We start from the raw sequence: 13,708 nt of genomic DNA, 5'->3' as shown, positions 1-13,708 counted from the left end.
TCAGCTGATGTTGCTTACTTGGATTTTCAGAAGGCCTTTGAAAAGGTGCCACACATGAGTCTGCTTAACAAGATAAGAGCCCATGGTATTACAGGGAAGATATTAGCATGGACAGAAGGCTGGCTGACTGGTAGGCGGTAAAGAGTTGGAATAAAGGGGACCTGTTCTGGTTGCCTGTCAGTGACTAGTGGTGTTCCACAGGGATCAGTATTGGGACTGCTTCTTTTCACGTTATACGTCAACGATATATACCGTGAAAAGAAGGGCAGGTAGTGTTGAGAAAGCAGGAGTCTGCAGAAGGACCTCAACAGATCGGGAGAATGGACTAAGAAGCAGCAGATGGAATATAGTGCACGGTCATACACTTTGGTATAAGGATTAAGAGCGTAGACTCTTTTCTAAACAGGAAGAAAATTCAAAAGTCAGAAGTGCAAAGGAACTTGAAATTCTTGTGCAGATTCCTGAAAGGTTACCTTGCAGTTTGAGTCAGTGCTAAGGACGGTAAATGCAATATTAGCTTTTGTTTTGGGAGGACTGAAATACAAGAGCAAGGATGTAATGCTGACGCTTTATAAGCATTTGTCCAACTGCACTGGGAGGATTGTGAGCAGTTTTCTGCCTCTTATCTAAGAAAAGATGTGCTAGCATTGGAGAGGGTTCAGACAAGGTTCAGGAAATGATTCTGGAAATGAAAGGGTTAACATATGAGGAGCATTTAATGGCTTTGGACCTGTACTCACTGGAGCTTAGAAGAAAAGGGGGGCGGGGGGGTGGAATCTCATTGAAATCTTCTGCATATTGAAAAGCTTAGTTAGAGTGGATGTGGGGAGGATGTTTCCAATAGTGGGTGAATCTGGGACGAGAAGGTACAGAATAGAGGGACACCCATTTAGAACAGAGATGAAAAGTAATTTGCTAAGCTAGAGGGTGGCGAATCTGTGGAATTCACTCTCACAGAGGGCTGAGAAGGTCAAGTCAATGAGTATATTTAAGCAGAGGTTGATAGGTTCGTGATTAGTCAGGGTGCCTAAGGATACAGGCAGAAGGCAGGAGAATAGGTTTGAGAAGGATAATAAATCAGCCATGATGCAATAGCAGAGCAGACTCAGTTGGCCAAGTGGCCTAATTCAGCCCCTATATCTTATGGTCTAAAACTTACCCCTGACATTTCCTAAAATGGATAGTGGTTGTAATCTCCCAAAACCTGAGAATACATAGAGGTGCTTGATTGGAAAATTATTAATGTAATATCCTTTTTCATAAAAGATGGATGACAAACAGCCACTTTGCCTAAAGTCTATCACTGGATACAGAATCAATTATATTTGCAAAGTCCTAATCTGATCAGGCAGATTCAACAAAACTTCATGAAGATGAAACAGCATCTGAAACTTATGCCTGAGTTCACTGAGAGGGTGCCAGCCAGAATAGAAAGAAGGAAAACCAGTAGATGTAACATGGATTAGAAAACATAGAAAACCTACAGCACAATACAGGCCCTTTGGCCCACAAAGCTGTGCCGAACATGTCCTTACCTTAGAAATTACCTAGGGTTACCCATAGCCCTCTATTTTTCTTTTTCAATATTTTTATTGATATTACATAAATTACATGATTACAAATACAAAATTCATCAGGATACAAATAATATGAATTACATTACATTTAAATCACACTAATATTATCACAGTATCCCATATTCCAAATCAATCATGTATAAAAAAATTGAATTATGAAATGAAACAGAATAAAATAATTGTATTTTATTTTAAAAAGAATCTATCCCCACTACCAAAATGAGCTGGTTAGTTAAAAAAAAGAAAAATACCTTACCATATGATATTATAATAATAATGGCTCAGATCCATACTTTAATAACAGTTCAAAGATTGTGAAAGTAATTCAGAAAGGATCCCCATAAGATTAGAAAATTCATGTTTAGAATCAGAAATCGAACTATGAATCTTCTCTAGATCAAGGCACAACATAACATCAGCTAGCCATTGAGCATGAGTGGGTGGGGCAGCCTCCTTCCACTTGAGCAAGATCGCCCTCCTGGCCATAAGAGACATAAAGGCCAATACCCGCAAATTAGATGGCTTCAGTATTGTAGCACTATCCTCAACAATACCAAACATGGCAGTCAAAGGATTGGGCTTTAAAGCTGACATTGAAAAGTGCAGAAAAAGTTTGAAATACATCTTTCCAGAATTTTTCAAGGCTCGGACATGTCCAAAACATATGAATTAGAGTGGCCACTCCATTAGTACATCTATCACAGTAAGGGGAAATAACTGCGTAGAAACGGGAAAGCTTGTTTTTTTAGACACATGAACTCTATGTACCACTTTGAATTGTAATAAAGAATGATGAGTACATAATGAAGAATTAATCAATTTTAAAATAATCTTCCAGCTCTCATCAGATATGAAAATCTGTAAATCCTTTTCCCAGTCTCCTTTAATTTTATCTAAAGAGGCCTTTTTCAGTCCTAAAAGTAGACAATAAATGTAAGATATTGAACCATTATCAAAGGGTTTCAGATTAAAAATTGTATCTATTATATTCTTATCTGGACTTGTAGGAAATGTAAGTAATTGAGATCTTAAAAAATCTCTAATCTGTAAGTATCGAAAAAAGTGTGTGGGAAAGGTTAAATGTCGTTGAAAGTTGCACAAAAGAAGAAAGATTTCCTCCAAACAAATCCTGAAATCGTTTAATACCCAATCTATCCCATTCTTTAAAAGATAAGTCAATTAAAGATGGTTTAAAAAAACAATTAGAAAATATGGGACTTGAGAGGGAGAATCTCAATAAACTGTTTTCTAAACTGTAACCATATCCTCAATGTATGTTTGACCACATTGTCAATTAGTTTATTTAAAGATGAAGGAAGCGAGGATCCAAGTAAAGAAATAATGGAAAATTTTAATAACAGAGTTGACTTCCAAAGAAACCCACATAGGGCAATTCTCATGGTTAATGTAATACATCCAGAACATAATATTACATATATTAACTGCTCAATAACATAACCTAAAATTGGGTAAGGCAACTCCTCCGTTCTGTTTGGTTTTTTGAAGGTGAGCTTCATTTATAAGAGGTTTTTTATTCTTCCATATATAGGAAGAAAGAATTGAATCCAGAGTCAAAAAAAGATTTAGGAATAAAAACAGGCACAGCTTGAAAAAGGTATATAAATTTAGGTAAGATATTCATTTTAATAGAATTGATTCGGGCACTCAGTGATAAAGAGAGAGGCGACCAATTAGAAAGTGTTTTTTAACATAATTCAATAAATTTAAAACATTTTCCTTAAATAAATCTTTATAATTCTTAGTAACTGTTATTCCTAAACACGTAAATTGTTTTCTTAAAATTTTAAAAGGAAGGTTAATATCAGTTGGTATTAAATTGTTTACAGGAAACAGTTCACTCTTCTGTAAATTTAATTTATATCCTGAGAACTGACTAAAATTAGTCAGTAAACGGAACACAAATGGCAAGGAGGTTGTAACATTAGATATAAAGAGCAATAAGTCATCAGCATAGAGCGACACTTTAAAATACCCTTAAAATCTCCTTAAAATACCAGTAATCTCTTTAGACTCTCAAAAAGCAATTAATAAGGGTTCTAATACCAAATCAAAAAGCAGAGGGCTCAAAGGACAACCTTGTCTAGTTCTACATTGGAGTTTAAAGGGTTTAGAATTCTGAAAATTAGTAAGAACCCGAGCAGAGGGAGATAAATAAATTTAATCCAATCAATAAAATTAGGTCCAAAGTTAAATTTTTCTAAGGATGCAAATAGAAAGTTCCATTCAACTCTGTCAAAAGCCTTTTCCGCAACCAAAGATATCACACATTCTGATATTTCCTTAGATGGAGAGTACATAACATTTAACAAACGTCATATATTAAAATAGGAATATCGATTTTTAATAAATCCTGTCTGATCATCCGAAACTATAGAAGATGTAATATTTTCAAGTCTGCGAGCCAACATTTTAGATAAAATTTTAGTATCAAAATTGAGTAAAGAGATAGGTCTATACGAAGAATATTCAGTAGGATTCTTATTCTTTTTGAGAATGAGCGAAATGGAAGCTTCGTAAAAAGACTGCGGTAGTCTTCCCAGCTTAAAGGAATCAGTAAGGGTAGAGCATAAGTGTGGTATAAGCAAGGAGGAAAAAGCCTTATAAAACTCTCCAGAGAATCCATCGGGTCCTGGGGATTTCTCAGAATGCAATTCTCAAATAGCCTGAGCAATTTCCTCCTGGGAAATAGATTGATCCAGCTGCCTATGATCATCTAATGAAAGATTAGGAATATTTAATTGACCTAAAAAATTATTCATTGCAATATTATCATTAACAGAGTCAGAACTATAGAATTTAGAATAAAGTTCCCTAAAAGTGTCATTAATTTGAAGATGGTCAGTTGTCATGTCTCCATTAATTTTACGTATTTCTTTAATTTGCTGCTTCGCCATAAATGGCTTCAATTGATTAGCCAGTAGCTTACCAGTTTTATCTCTGTGAATATAAAATTGACTTCTATCTTTTCAAAGTTGGCTTTCAATTAGATACGTTAAAAGAAGATCATATTTAGTTTTAATTTCAATACATCTCTTATAGGTTTCAGGATCAGGTACTGAAGCATATTTATGGCCCAGCTGTTTTAACTGATTAGCTAGTTCATTTCTCTCTTTGTTAGCTTTTTTAATGATGTTTGCAGTATGAGAAATAATTTGACCCCGGATGTACACCTTAAAACAGCGGTCCCCAACCACTGGGCCGCAGACCGGTACCGGGCCACAAAGCATGTGCTACTGGGCCGTGAGGAAATGATATGAGGCAGCTGCACCTTTCCTCATTCCCTGTCATGCACTGTTGAACTTAAACATAGGTTTGCCAACTGTTCCGTTATTGCCGGGACATCCTGTATATTGGGCTAATTTGGTTTGTCCTGTATTTCCCCCGCTAAGGTAGAGCGTTCCTATAAAACCTTTCGTGCCGAAATGGCGTGAAGCGAAGAAGCAATTACCATTAATTTATATGGGAAAAATTTTTTGAGCGTTCCCAGACCCAAAAAATAATCAAACAAATCATACCAAATAACACATAAAACCAAAAATAAATAACCCTAACATATAGTAAAAGCAGGAATGATATGATAAATACACAGCCTACATAAAATAGAAATAATGTATGTACAGTACAGTCAGAAGGATGAGGGCAAAACAGATTTGTGGGGGGAAAATCGGCACATACGCACGTCACGCGCAAGGCTTCATGGTCATGGTAGCCTTTCCTGGGGTAAAGTGTCCCGTGATTTGACTGCTACTTTTGTCCCTTATTTGGGAGTGAAAAAGTTAGCAACCCTAACTGTAAAACACATGTTGAGATGAGTTTAACCCTACTTGAACACTCCCCCCACCGCTGGTCGGCTGGTCCGCAAGAATATTGTCAATATTAAACCGGTCTACGGTGCCAAAAAGATTGGGGACCCTCTTCCAATGTACTTTCTTCAAAAAAGAGTATTTTGATTCTCCATAAATTTTAAAAAGTCCTCATATGATAACAGAATTAAATTAAATCGCCAAAATTTGCTCATAGGGACAGGACCAGGAAGAATCAAAGACAGAAGTACAGGAGAGTGGTCAGAAATAGCAATCTCTTTATATTCGATCAATCGAACTAATGGAATTATTTGACTCAACAACAGGAATTCTGAGATGCTGGAAATTCAAGCAACTTTGATGAATCATTTGACTATCAGTAAAAATATAACCAATTCTGGTATAAGAACGATGAACATGAGAAAAAAAAAAGAATAGTCCCTGTGCATCAGATGGAGAAAACGCCAAGCATCAACTATACCACATTTAGTTAGAAAGGATTGAATAAACAAAGCTGATTTATTAAGTGTGGCTGGTGTGACAGATGAGCGATCTAATACTGGATCTAACCAGCAGTTAAAATCTCCTCCCATCACAAGGGAGTAAGTACTCAAATCTGGCAAAAATGAAAATAGATGTTCAAAAATTCCTGCATCATCTACATTGGGGGCATATACATTAGCAAAAACAATCAATTTACTGTCTAAACTCCCTGATACAATAACAAATCGACCATTAGGGTCTGAAACATCCTTATGCTGAACGAAGGAAACTGTATTATCTACAAAAATTGAAACTCCACGTGATTTTGCATTAAACAAAGAATGGAATTGCATACCCTTTCACCGAGTAAAAAAAACGTAAGCTACCACAGCTATCATGTGCGTTTCTTGTAAGAAAATAATGGGTGCTTTTAATTTTTTAATATAAGCAAACACTTTGTCCCTTTTGATGGGGTGATTCAGCCCTTTCACATTCAAACTAAGTTAATATTTCAAACCATTTTAAATATCAATCAAAATGTAATTAAAAGATCTGGCCATTAGTTATTAAACCGAGAAAGCAAACCGTAAGGTAAGGTATTCAAACAATCATATATTCAACCCAACACAGCTCCCAGAGAAAAATAGGCCCTACTCCCTGCCCCACCCAAAGCGAGAAAGCTGACCAATAGACAGTCTATGAGCTAAGAACTGAGTTCTCTCCCCAAAAAATCCTGTTGACAGAAAAAACTCCAGTCCTACAAGGTCATTATGTCCTCACCAAGACACAACAGAAAAAGAAAAATAACTCAGTATTCGAAAATATGAAAGGATCAGTTTGAACATATTCAACGAAAGCTGTATTAAAATAAAGCCTCAAAAAGGGATAAAATAAAAAAGTATCAAAAAAACAAAAGACAATATATGAACAGCCAAACATAAGCTTAATGACACCTTATTTCAAATTCATATTAACAGAAGAAAAAAATTGATCAAATACGAAATATAACAGTGTTAGGCTTCATCCTTCAGAAACTCTTTTGCTTCTTCAACTGACTTTATTCTTTTTTGCAATCCGTTCTTCAAAACAATACTCAGACGGGCGGGGAACTGAAGAGATGGTTTATACCCATTATTGTAAAATTCCGACATAACTTCTTTATACTTCATGCGATCAGCCATAACTTCAGGTGAATAGTCTTCCACTAATCTAACCTTGTAATTTTGGAAATCAATCGTTCCTTGTCGACAGGTATGGCGAATTAAAAGGTCCTTAATACGAAATTCATGAAAGCTTAGTATGACCGATCTGGGTTTCGCCGACAACGACAATGGCTTCGAAGTCAGAGATCGATATGCTCGATTGAGCTTTGGCTCGGAAGTGAATAAAGCAGGGAAAAGCTGTTTCAGAAAGTTTGCAAAAAACTTCGTAGCGTCAGCGCCTTCAATTGATTCTTCGAGGCTCAGAATTCGCAAGTTATTTCTCCTGTTTCTATTTTCGAGACTGATGGTCCTTTTCAGCATTTTATCATTGGATAAAGATAACTCTTTGCAGAGTTTAATCGTATCTTGAACATCCTCTTCAAGTGTCATCAGCTTCGCAGTATTTTCCTGAATACGGTTCTCATGCTCAGATAAAGTTTGTTGAATTGTACCCAATTTGCCGTTAAGTCGTTGAAACTCCTCAGAAAATTACAATTTTTGCCGTTTAAGAAGTCACTGATTGAATCCAGAGTGACTGGGGATTCATCTTCTGTTTCTCTTTCTTTAGCAGATGCTTTGGTTCTTTTCCCAGCCACAGTAAAGCAGTATTAAAATATTATAAGGTTTCAAAAAAAAAAGACTGGTAGGAGACAATTAAGTGAACAGGGTAGGAGCACTCTGAAATGATGTTACTCCATCATCTGCCAACAGGGCTCTGCCCTCTATTTTTCTAAGCTCCATGTACCTATCCAGGAGTCTCTTAAAAGACCCTGTTGTATCCACCTCCACTGCCATTGCCGGCAGCTGATTCCACACACTCACCACCCTCTGCGTAAAAAACTTACCCCTGACATCTCCTCTGTACCTACTAAATTAAATGCCATTCGATAAAGAGATCACTTTGCCAGAAAAGACCTTATGGTGTAGAAAGTATTATACAGTATGGATAGAGGTGTTGAACAGATTGAAGGTTGTTTGCTAGCAAGAAGTAGTGATAAGGGAGTCATTTTCACATTGGTAATCTGTAACTGGCAGGGTGCCACAGAGATCAGTGCTGGGACCACAACTGTTTACAATACAGGTTAGTAACTTAGAGGGAATAAACCAATGTGCTGTAGCCATATTTGTAAATGTGCTCGTGAAGGTAAACTGTGAGGTGAATAGAATTTGCAGACAAATATTGATAAATTGATAAATGTGAATTTGGAAGGAAGAATACAATTTAAGTGAAAAAAGATTGCGGAAGGCAACGGCAGAAAGGAATCTGTGTTATCATACACGAAACACACATTAACAGGTTGGATCTCTACTTGGTGAGGCAACCTTATTGAAACATATCTGACTCTTTTAGGGGGCTGTTGTTTCTCTTCCTGGACAATTCTCATGGCTGAAGGAATAGTGGGTGGTGTGTGACTTACATAAGACAATGTGGAAGCATTTCACCTTTCAAAGGATTGCAACTCTTTGGAATTAGTTGTCCCAGTAAACCATGTTGGCTGAATCCTTGAATCTGTTCAAAGACGAGGTACATTATTTCATTAGTTAGTAAGGGAATCAAACATTATGCGACAGGGGCAGAAACGTCCAATGAATATTATTGAAAAGTGGAGCCAGCTTACGAGGGCAAGTGGCCAGCCTGCTGTTATCTCTTATAGTCTAATGATGGATATGTTGCATAAGTGATTGAATTGACAGGCTTTCTTTCCTTAAAGTTTAGAAGAATGAGAGGTGATAATACAATGAGGATGTTTCCTCTACTGTACAAGCTCAGAACTAGGGGTCACTGCTTTCAAAATACATGGATTTTTGGAATTCTGGAGGCCAGGTCATTCAATGAATTCAAACTAAAGATCGATAGATTTCTGTATCTCGGAGGAAGCATGGGATACAGGAAATTGGCAGCAAGTAGATCTTCTATGATACTATTGAATGGCGGAGTAGAGTCCAGGGGCCTATTCCTGCACCTGTTTCTGATGATTCTGTTATCCTGTTATACAATGAAAGTGACTGCACCCCAAACTGAATATCTTAATTCGCTCCCTTCCATAATACATTATTTTCCATTCTCTTAAATGATGTTATTGACAAATAAGCAGCGAATTTTGAGATCTACCCGGCACCCTCATTCATCGGCCATCAAACCACTCGCTCTGCAAATTTTATCTGTACTAGCCCAAGCTGGTATACTAACCAGTTTTCATAATGCAGCACAGACCGCAGGGAAGCCTCAAAGCTCCCCTACCTACACAGAAGTGCCCATCTCCAGGAGCGGAATCCTCCAAAGCTGCAGTATCAGCATGGGCCTTTGATCTACTTGAAAGACACAGAGACTCCGATCAAAAACTATGCAACTTCAGGGCTTGAAAAAAAACAAATCTCAGAAACTGCGGTTGTTCGGCACTCATCCGACACCTTGCTCACGGGATGAATCCGGCGTCCCAAACCAGTGGGAACTGTAGCATCAGCAAGGTCGGGAAGCACCGGTCATCAACTTCTACCGCCTGAAAGTCAATGGGAAGCCCAGTCTTTCTCACACTCGATAGAGGGAAGATCAAGAAACATCTCTAAGGAAGCTTTCCGATGAGACAAAGCAGCTGAAATTGTCACGAGCTGACTTTTTACTTAAAACTAACAATGCATTTCACCCGGCAAAATGCTAAGATTTCGCAAAAGATGCGCAGAGGAAAGAATGATAGCCACAAAACATCTGTGTTCTTTAAATCTTAAGGTCACATCAAACGAATCAAAAAACCCTCATCTTACCTCAGCCAGGCCCGACTATCATGCAGGTAACCGAGACGTGCTTTCATTTATCCCCGCCCTGCGCCCTTTCCCCTCTGACCCCCTGAGACCTCCCTACTTCGCACGTCACTCGGTTAGCAACCTTCTCCCCCCACCCGCTCCCCCCCTCCTTCTGCCACCCCCGGAGCATTTTGGGTAATCTCCGTCTTGGGACATGCGCAGTGCACTGGGTATTTTCAGCTGCAGGTTTTTTTTCTCTCTTGCCCCTGTCCCTCTCTCTCTGTTCCTCTGTGCAAAAGCTTCCACAAAAGTCTCCAGAAATAAAGCAGCCGTTTCCCTTTTTTATTGTTGTGATCTCACATTCCCAACCGGATACATCCCGAGCGTCTGAAAAACTTCCTGGATACCTCCTTAACAACAAGCCGACCTCCGGGGCCTGGCCAGCAGCCTTTTAAGTGCCATTTCAACCCTTTATTACCCTTTGTTTTTGACTCTTTTTAAAATAAAAAAGAAAAACTCGGAGAGGAGGAAGTTGAAGGTAAGTGATTGCAAAGCAATTCCAGCCTCTTCTTTAATTAAAATATCTTATTTTTTAATGAACTGTAATTTTTTACAGTGCAATATATAAATATTTCTCAGTGTTAAAATGCACTCTTAATAGAGTTGGGAGTTTGGATGGTTTTGTTCAGCATTTTAGAGAGGAAGAACGTTACCGTTTCGTGAAAATGGGGTTTAATCTGGTTTAAAGGTTTCTATTTATCCGCCCCCTCTTTGCTGCTGCTGCTGATGATGATGATGCTACGTTGCAGGCCACGGCCATGCGTGACTGCTGTTTACAACAGTCCAACTTCAGATCTTGTCGGTATCAGCCCCGCAATGTTAAGAACGTTTGTTCCTTCTCGATGGAAAGATATTTTTTGCAATTGAAAATATCTGGAGATAGTTTCGGGTAGTGTTTGAGTATATTATGCAGTATTTTTCTCAATGTATTTAAAATGTGAATTATTTGCTAGTCAATATTGAGTCATGTTTTTGCTTTTTCATATTTTACATAATTATAGGCCCGATCCACAGAATGTAGAAGTTAAGTTTTGCATGATATTCAAGTATTTAAATGTTGAGTTTTTCTCTCACTTCAGTATTATTTTGATAAAATGGAATAGTAGCTTATTTCAAAAAATTAAATGTACAAAATAGTTAAGTAGTTGTTAAATGGATGCATATATTCAGAGCTTAAATTCTATCCATAGTTAAATACTAAATTAATTTCCTAAAAACATTTATACAAATTTGAAGAGATGGGAACTGTGATGTATGTTGAGTTTACAAGTTCAGCATAGGGCAGCATGTTATTCAATGCTTGGTTTGCAGTTTCTGTTTAATGTTTTGTGCTTTCATTTTTGTTTCATAGCTATAAAAATTCTGACTATATTGTTGGAGAATTTGCTTTAAAATGTTAAATATTTTCCAGTATATGAGGCTGTTGTCCAAAGTCAAGGATCTGCATCTCTCTAGGCTTGTGTTGAACTCTGTTCTATAATTGCATACCATTGTTAACATTTTGAGGATGTACTTCGACTGTTTTTATGATTCATATTGCCTGATAGATTCTTCATTGCTTTCTTTGAGAATAATCTGGTTTCAGCAGAATGTACGAGAACCAAATGAATGCTATATGATAGATATGTTTCGATCAGGCAGATTATTGAAGGGCTGTTGACAGTTGACCAGTTTTTCTAACTAATAGAACCAAAATTTTTGTCATTTTCATGTCTCCATCCTAATGTGTTGCCCATCTTGATGACCAGCTCTAATAAGCTGCGACCATTTAACTAGTTTAGCAGTACCCCTGCAAATGAGGCTTGTAATCTTTAATTTTCACATTCTGCATCTACATATTTCATTTGTCCAACTCTATTAAATTTAAATGTTTTATGTATCTGAGCTGCAAGTATTGAATCCACAGAAGCTCTCCTAGTTAATTTGTATTTCTTAATAACCTGATTTGTAGCCTCTTTAGTTCAACTTGTCCATTTCTGGATACCTTGATAACTTTAAAAATACAATTTTTTTGTTTTTATTTCTTTAAGATTGTTGGACACTTCTGGAAAATGGATGTTAGCAATTGACTTGTAGAGTATATGAAAGTATTATTTGTATAGGTGCTTTGCTTTAAAATTTCCTTAACTAAAATAAGTTTAAGTCAAATGGCATTATTTATTGTAGCTTCGGCTGTCCTTTATTGTTCTTACTGGGAAAACGAGTTTCCTTTTATGTTGTGTGTTATCAAAGATTAGGACTATTTAAAAAAATTGAAACAATTGGCCAGTCTTCAAACTATATCCATAAGTCATATAGCATAAAATATGCATGGTCTCAATACATATTGTTCCCGAAGTGTTCGGCAGAAGAATATTTTTAAAAAATGGAAATATGTAAAATATTAAATAATTTTGTTCTAAATTAGGGAAGGGGTGAATGTAAATGATCAAGAAGAGTGTTGCTGTTTTGGCTTTTAATGCATATCAGAATCAGGTGTAAAATCATGTTGTGAAATTTGTTTTGCGGCAGTGATATAGTGCAATACACCAAAAAAATTATAAATTGCACTGTGTATACTATATATTTTAAAAAATTAATGAAGTAAGTAGTGCAGAAAGAGAACAAAAAGTATAGTGAGGTAGAGTTCATGGGTTGATGTCTTTTCAAAAATCGGATGGTGAAGGGGAAGAAGTTATTCCTAAAACATTGAGTGTGTGTCCTCATGCTCCTGTACCACCACCCTGATGTGTTTAGCCATGGTAGCCATCTCTATGCTATACCAAACATGCCATACATGGCTTACAAATTAAATTCCTGTTTTGAAATGAGCGTTGTTCAATTTTTTTTGTCATGTTAATTTTACGTTATGATACGCTATCTGGCTGCAATAATACTGTTCCTTGGGGTTGGATTGTTACTTTGACTGACTTGCCTTGCAACTAAATCAAGTGTGGTTATTTAGAACTGATCACTCCCCCACCCCCGCCCATCTAAAGGAAAAAATGTGTTTTACTATAGAAATGAGTTTTGTGCTTTTGAGTAGAAATCATTTGACACAGCAGTTGTATTGCTAAATGGTTTATGATTTGCATGTTGTCTGACTGCCTCAAAGATTTATGAAGGTAAATCAAAATTGCATGTCATCTTTTTAAAAAAATATATTACTTGATCAGTTTGCCAAGTTCTTATCTATAAAATTGCATTTGATAATTGTACAAATTTAAAATGATTTAGAGAATATTGGCAAAAGCACACTCTAAGTCTATTTCTCTGAAGATAATCAGAACCGGGTTTAATATCACTGGCATATGTCGTGGAACTTGTTGTTTTGTAGCAGCAGTGCACTCCAGTACATAATAAACATATAAATCTTGGCCGCGGGGGGGAGGGGAGAAGAAGTTGTTCCTGCAGTGTTGAGTGAGTATCTTCAGACTCCTGTATCACCACTTTAATGGTAGCAATGAGAAAAGGACATGTCCTGGACAATGGGGGGTCCATAATGATGGATGTTGCCTTCTTGAGGCATCATCTTTTATGATGGCTGAGTTTACAACTTTCCGCAGTTTTTCCTGATCCTGCAGTTGTCTAACTCTTACATGCCTACATCCAAATTTTGAATGGCTTGCTGATGTACTGATGTACTTGAGTATTAAGAATTTTCAAAGTCCCTTCTGACATGTGTAGGCAGGAACCTTTACTGTATAGAAAAAAAAACTTGATAAAACAGTATCACAGCAACAATTTATTGTGTTGCCAAATGCAAATATTTCACTTTCGCCAATGCCAATGACTGGTGGTCTGGTTGGAAGCATGTTCTGTAAACAGTTTCCATTTGAGA

At 37.0% G+C, this 13,708-nt stretch overlaps 2 protein-coding genes across 13 annotated transcripts in view; one reads left to right on the top strand and one right to left on the bottom strand.

Moving 5' to 3' along the window:
* The window catches only part of orc4 (origin recognition complex, subunit 4), a 132,231-nt gene extending 122,310 nt beyond the window's left edge, over positions 1–9,921 (bottom strand). For 3 of the 4 annotated variants that reach the window (XR_010018040.1, XM_063048593.1, XM_063048597.1), the window contains exon 1: positions 9,850–9,921. The gene's annotated coding sequence lies outside the window, so the exon portion shown is untranslated. The remainder of the gene's footprint in view (positions 1–9,849) is intronic. The other variant, XM_063048594.1, reaches the window with a different exon arrangement.
* A 147-nt stretch (positions 9,922–10,068) lies between these two features.
* Positions 10,069–13,708, top strand: part of mbd6 (methyl-CpG binding domain protein 6) — a 234,674-nt gene continuing 231,034 nt past the window's right edge. For 8 of the 9 annotated variants that reach the window (XM_063048607.1, XM_063048606.1, XM_063048602.1 and 5 more), the window contains exon 1: positions 10,069–10,366. The gene's annotated coding sequence lies outside the window, so the exon portion shown is untranslated. Of the gene's footprint in view, positions 10,367–10,410; positions 10,778–13,708 lie in introns of those variants that run through there. The other variant, XM_063048605.1, reaches the window with a different exon arrangement.

Source organism: Mobula hypostoma, chromosome 5, assembly GCF_963921235.1.
Source record: "Mobula hypostoma chromosome 5, sMobHyp1.1, whole genome shotgun sequence".
Lineage (NCBI taxonomy): Eukaryota > Metazoa > Chordata > Chondrichthyes > Myliobatiformes > Myliobatidae > Mobula > Mobula hypostoma.
The sequence above is the reverse complement of the archived record's forward strand: the minus strand, read 5'-3'. Positions and strand labels throughout refer to the sequence as shown.